Raw genomic sequence first — 6,802 nt, 5'->3', positions numbered from 1 at the left:
CATAGTTTCTGACAAAAACCGCAGCCGACCTATAGAGGTCATTTTCATGGAAGAATCGACCGAACCGGCCGAGGGAGAGGAGAAATATCGGCCGTACCGATTCCAACGGTTCTCGGTGGCGTAGAGATTCTTCAAAGAAAGAGAGGGAGTTGTAGTCTTAGAGAGGAGAGATAATGAAAGAAATAGAGAAGAAGAGAGGAGGAGGAAGGCGACAAGCTAAAATTAAAGGACAACGTTTGGTTTTTTAATATCGTTTGACTTATCCTTTTTTTTAATACGTTACGTGTGAAAACGACGCCATTTGGTTAAGACCAAATGGCATCGTTTCACTTATATTTTTTTTTGCATTTGTTATGTGTAAAACTACGTCGTTTCGATTAAAATTAAGTGAAACAGCGTCATTTTAACTTAGATAAATATAAAAAATATATATATATTTAGTCGGCCGGTTCAGCGGTTTAAAACAGGTTCAAATCGAAACTGAATCAGCCGATGTCGGTATTTGTATATTTCTGCCATTAGCCGACCGATTTTCTGTCAGTTTCAACCGGTTTCATACTCCGACAGCCAATTTTTGTACACCCCTTGTGCATGCCCTCTTCTACAATCCAGTTGTCATCTTGATTGTAGAAGGGAAAGGAACCATTTTTCAAAGAGTAATGATAGGTACAAACATCAAATAAACAAGTCACATACCAGTCCTTTGTAAACAAATAGGTCCTATTAATAAAAAATAATTTTTTTACACTTTTTTAAAGTGGGATCCACTTTTTTACAAAGGCTTGTATGAGACTTGTATAAATCATTTTTCTTTTTCAAAACCTAGGTTATGCCTAGATTACAAGAGTGGCCACCCTCTCTATTGTACTCATGTACTACCTAGTTTGTGTAAAGGAGACATATCTCCCGTGCTAGGGTTTGGGATTCCCTCTTTAGGGAGAATTACTATTTATATCAATTCTTTAATAAAATAGTAAGTATATCGAAGTAGGAATTCATGTAATGATTTGTATCAAAATTTCCTTGCCACATATTCACAATAAATTGAATTAGACAAAAGCAACCTTGATCCAAATCAAAACAGTCGATGACAACCATAAATTTCCAGAACCAGCTTCATTTTCATTCTCTTGCGCTCCCCACTCTCCATCTTCCCTCTTATAGTTCTTCATTCTTCTATTTTTTTTTTCTCTTCTCATTTTGGTTTAGAAGAAATTGTAGAGCAATGTTTGTTCGTCGACCATGGTGCGACCTATGACCGCGATAGAGATGAAAATATAAAGAAATAATAAAAAAATATCACCACTTTTGTACCAAAGACCCACATGTTGTCGTTGTTGTGGGTCTAAGATGGAGATTTTTTATGGATATTTGTGTCATCAGCTTGATGGTTTTGAGATAAAGATTTGTGTCATCGGCTTTCTGTGGGTATTTGTGAAATCGATGTAGTTCTTGATCGACTTGATGGTTCTGACACAGATTATGCAATGTATCTTAGAGTGTAACTAGAAGTATGCAATAATCGCAGTGAAAAAAGAGTGACTACATAAAATTTTTGTTCTAGAACGAACTAAAATATCCAAACATGAAAATTAACCGTAGATAGTGCCTCAATTAAAATAGGTCCAAATAGTAGGCATGAGTCAAACATAATCTTGGAGATCAAATCTATTCATTACAGACAAGACTAATAAAAAGGTAGCTCAAAGCATCTCTCTGATACGCTCCAATGCGATCAAGATCATCTCTATGAACAATAATATTAACTCCAACATACGTTCGGGATTAGGCTCATTCTCAATCATCTGAAACCAAGTGGAGCTCAGCACCATCCTATTCGTCAAAGGTTGCTTCCGACACAACTTTTATCATTCCGGAGAATGATAGTGGGACTACTACAGTGAGATTCCTTAAAATTTTAGTGAGTTAAACAACCAATTTGCACAAATATAAGATATGCATGATAAACAATAAACATGAGATGCATGCATCATATGCAGAAAATTGTATTTGTGATTCATCCAGATTTCTCAACATCTTATTTTTTAAAAGAAAAGAGTTTTAATGCACATTTTCTTACAGAGAACAATTTTCTTAAGAACATACTTCTTGTTATTAGAGCCATTTTAACATAACATATAGTATCATCACAATTCCCCATTTGCACTGTGAGTATCTGTCAATGACCATAATATAACTCATGTTTAAACTATGTTATCTGCAGACTCATTTCTCAATGCATTGACATTAAACATCATAACATAACAGTATCATCATAACAGCTGCACCCACTAGTATTAGGTGATATATACGACTTCGCTTCCGTATTTTTTAGAAAGAATTTATTCGAAGCCCGTCGACGATTTTTTTCAACTCAGGGATTACCACTCTATTTTTACTCACTCCAGGGTAGGTAAAGGAGTTTCACTATTATAATCCCTTATCATAGCTTTGTGTCATGATAAAACATTTTCATACCATGTTTTAAGACAATATTTCATGACAATGTTCATTTAGTAACATGTAACAAGCTTTACGCAAAAATGACATTTTTATGCATTATGCTAAAAAGAGTAATCTTTCATGTCTATGCAAGAGTAACATAACACATGCCATGTGTGCAAGTAGCCAATGCTTAATGATGTCTCATATGATAAATTCATGATCAAAATGACATTTATAATATGAATGTGGTGTGTTTATACAAGAATTATAAATAAGTTATTTAAGAGTAAGTTAGAAGCTAACTTACAAACTTTCGTAGTATTATGGATTGCTGCTTTCTGAAATAAAATACGTACTAGAGTTAGAATTCTGGGTTCAAAATTCTAGTAATTGCAAATCTGCCCTCTAATTTTTTGAAATTGTCATTTTGACCCAAAATTTTCACTATTTACAATTTGACCCCAAATTTCACCAAATTGCACAAATCTCATATTTTACATGTTCTAAATCCATATATCATCTTAGAACTACAAGAATCAAACATCTATCATGCTAAATTTACCCAACTTGTGGCATGCATCCAGACTAGATTTAAACCCTATGTTATTATAAACCTATAGTCTTCACGAATGCATATGTGACCGAAATTTCTCATGTAAAAATTAATGGACCTAATCCTAAGGATATACTAACAACTTAGATTTAGGTCGCATGAGATCCCATCAACAATTATGCATTGATCATCATTAAAACATCACAAAGCCTTTAAATGAGTATATGCATGATGAATCTAGCTTTTCTTTGGCATATGAACTCTTAACGCCTAAATAAATCGGGCTATCTAGCTCTCATCTTGATGACAATGTATTTCTAGATGTTTGGCCCTCATGATTTGCGAAACTTGATTAAGAAATCATAAGATAACCTCACACAAGTGGAAGCCGAAATGTTCTAGATGATCAACCCAAGATATTGATTTATAACCCTATCATGACATGCTTTTTTCTTCAAGTATGAACCTTAGATCAATCAAACAGGACATTAGCAAAACATATAAGATCATATCAAGACATGTCATGGCTAAAATTTTATCCCAAAATAGTTTATACAAGCAAGACTCCAAATCTAAACTGAAATGCACTTCTTCAAATTCAACATCATATAATTCAATCAAATCTTCATTCTCATGCCATAAATTAAAGCCTAAAATTTTAATCCATCACCCAACAAAAGATAAGGTAAGGTTACTCACCAAACTATAGCCTTTGAGTCATTCAAGGATCAACTTCCTCCAATGAACACACCCAACCCCATGGTTTCAGTCTTTTCTCAAAATTATAGTGTTTTGCTCTCAATAACACTAAAGAGATGCTTGAGGAAGGTGTGGGAGAAGTAAGGGATGAATAGAGGTATTTATAGGCTTCAATTGACGGGGCAAGAGGTGAGGGAGTGCACGGTTAGTTGAAGTCAAGTGAATGTGATTAGTGAGTGTGGGTGGTGGAGTCCAAGCTTGGTGTTTTCAATTGAACAGTTGAACAACCAACTTGATTATCTCTTGAAAAATGGCTAGATGAAGGCCATTGGTGTTGAGGATGAATGATTTCAAGAGTTGGAACAAGAATCTCATGGTTTCTTCAAGAGAAATTGAAAGCATGGCAGGTAGTTTTGGCTTCCCAAAGTTGTCCAGTTTTGATCATCTTTTGTCTCATCCTTGTGATCATATTTGATCAAATAGTAAGCAATGTTTGAGTTTCTTTTACAGGTGTGTATTTTGGTATGAATGGCGGCCATTTGGTTAAGCTTGAGTAGAAAATGAAAAAGAGGTTTGAATGGCCATGGTGTAGCCAAAATGAGCTCATGTTTCATCACCAAAGTACCCCATTGGTTTTGATCATTATGTGGGAAGAATTCAAAAGTGTCATGAGGGTGATTCTACGACATGTTTCTAGAGCTAGAGGGGTTACTAATGGCGTGCAAAGAGGGCTAGGTTTACTGCAGAAAAAAAAAAATGAAAAAGCATTAGTGTTTCAGCTTGCATGCTTCATTTCCTAGGTGGAATAGTTTCCTATTTGGAGTGATCATGGGAGATGTTTTTGGCTCCACATTAGTTGTGGGTTTTTTTTTTGGGTTTAGGTGACATGGGTTGAATAAGTTGTAGAAAATCACTTGAAAAGTTGTTGAAAGATCATGGTTTCAATGAAGTGCATAAGTTTGCACTAGGGGTACCGATTGGTGGGTTTTGATGGCATTGACATGCCTTTTCTTCATGTGACATGGGTTGGATTTGTTTTACTATTCTAGGGTTGTCTAAGACTAATATAAAAGAAGAGGTAAAGACAAAAATAGCAAATAAAAACTCATGAAGAAAAGAACTAGAAGCAAACTAGGCAAGTTATGATGATTAAGTTACCATTCATTAAAAAGATGAGGGGTTTTGGATATAGAAACCTAAACTCAAGTTAGGGATTTCACCATGGTTGGAAAACAACCTTAGGGGCATGTGGGATGGTTTAAAGAAAGAGAAAACAAATGGTTTGATGTCATGCATACCATTTGCAATAGTGAAATGAGAATCCTAAGTTTTGTTTCCAAATGTTGAAATTTCATTGGTCCACTTATTACCAAGGATTTAAACATTTATGTGGGCCTTGAAAAGGGCCTTTCCTTGGACCTCATGTTTAAATCTTATTAGTCCTTTCTTTGGGCCTCAATAGTTCACTAAGTTGAATCTTAGCCTTAGGTTTTACTAAGTTGGGCCTATCCTTAGCTTTCCATCTTATTAAGCTTAAACCAATCTTTTGGGACTTCTTCAAAATTCATCCAATTCCCTTGGCTTGCTATGGACCAACTTCCAAGCCCATTAAAGTAGCAAACTTCCTTCATGCCACTTGCCATCCTAATATTGGCCTCTTAGCATTTATTTCCTCAAAAACCTATATTACTCTAGAAGTTTAAGGAAAATACTTACTATCCAAGGTTGGAATTTATTTCGCCAAATCATGATCCAAAAGTTATCTTTCCTTAAGGATCATTACTTCCACTTTAACTATGATTTTGGGTTGTTATAGTCAAATTCTAAGTTGCCTTAGGTGGGGTGTTACAACTGGGGCGATGAACACTTTTTTACTTTTGCATGCCTCAGAGGTGAGAAATATAACTTCATATATTTCTTTGAATACTCACCCTTAGGAGGAGCACTTTCAAGGGTGAGCTCTTTTGATTGCCCTTCAAGGGTGAGGGCAATCTGTTGTTGCTCACCTCCTAGTTGGACACCATTTACTCTCCCCGAGGTGTGAGTACTTTCTTGGTCACCCCCAAGGTGTGAATTCCTTATGCTCTTGCCCAAGGATTGAGGTGCCAAGCAGTTTTGCTTGGCTTTCGATTTGCGAGCACTTTTGCAAACATCACTTAATTCTTTTGTTTGTTTTTTTTTTTGCTCGCCCATTGATGAGCACATCTCGTGGAGTTGGCACAATTTACTAGATCTCCCATGGGGTTGGATACTTTTGCTCACCCTCCGAGTTGCGAGGACGTTTGCTTGCCCAAAATGCAAGAACTTGCCTTGCTCACCCCTGAGGGATGAGCGCCTTTTCAATGTTGTCACTCACCCTCAAGGATGTCAAGACTTTTGCCTACTCAAAGCAAAGTGCTCGCTTCTATGTGCGAGCACTTTTACAAACACTAGTTCATGTATTTGTTTGAATGCTCGCCCTTGAGAGGAGCACGTTCTACCGCAAGCACTTTTACTTGCCCCTTCAAGAGGAGCATTTTTTCTCACCTCAAAGTGCTAGCACTTTTTTCCCGGTTAGGTGCAAGCATTCTTTGCTCACCCCAGGATGTGACATCCCTTTGCTCATCCATATGCAGCCTTGGGATTGAGTACTTTTGGTCGAGAACACTATACATGCTCAGGAGCCAAGCTCCCACATGATCTGACCAATTTGATAGGGGTCGAATACTTATGGAGATTGGATACGCTTTACATGGTCTCACATCACCTAACCAAATTGATTGGTAGACATGGTCAGGAGTCGATCTCCCACACAATCAAGATACTATTTTGGAGTGAGAATTTGATCAAGGTCGAATAGAGATTGTGTATGCTTTACATGATGGGCTTCACTTTTGGTCAATTTATGTTCTCGAGGGACATGCTCGGGAGACTTCGTTCCCATGTCCTCCAACCAAGTTGATCGATGTCCGATACTTATGGAGATCGAGTATGCATTACGTGGTCCATCGTCATCTAATCAATTCCATTGGTGGACATGGTCAAGAACCGATCAAGAACCAAGAATTAGAGAGAGATAGTAGAGAGAAGATTAAGAAGAAGAGATAGAGATAGAGTTGTAATCAA

This window comes from Juglans microcarpa x Juglans regia, chromosome 5D (assembly GCF_004785595.1).
Source record: "Juglans microcarpa x Juglans regia isolate MS1-56 chromosome 5D, Jm3101_v1.0, whole genome shotgun sequence".
NCBI classification, from domain to species: domain Eukaryota; kingdom Viridiplantae; phylum Streptophyta; class Magnoliopsida; order Fagales; family Juglandaceae; genus Juglans; species Juglans microcarpa x Juglans regia.
This window is presented reverse-complemented; position numbering follows the sequence as displayed.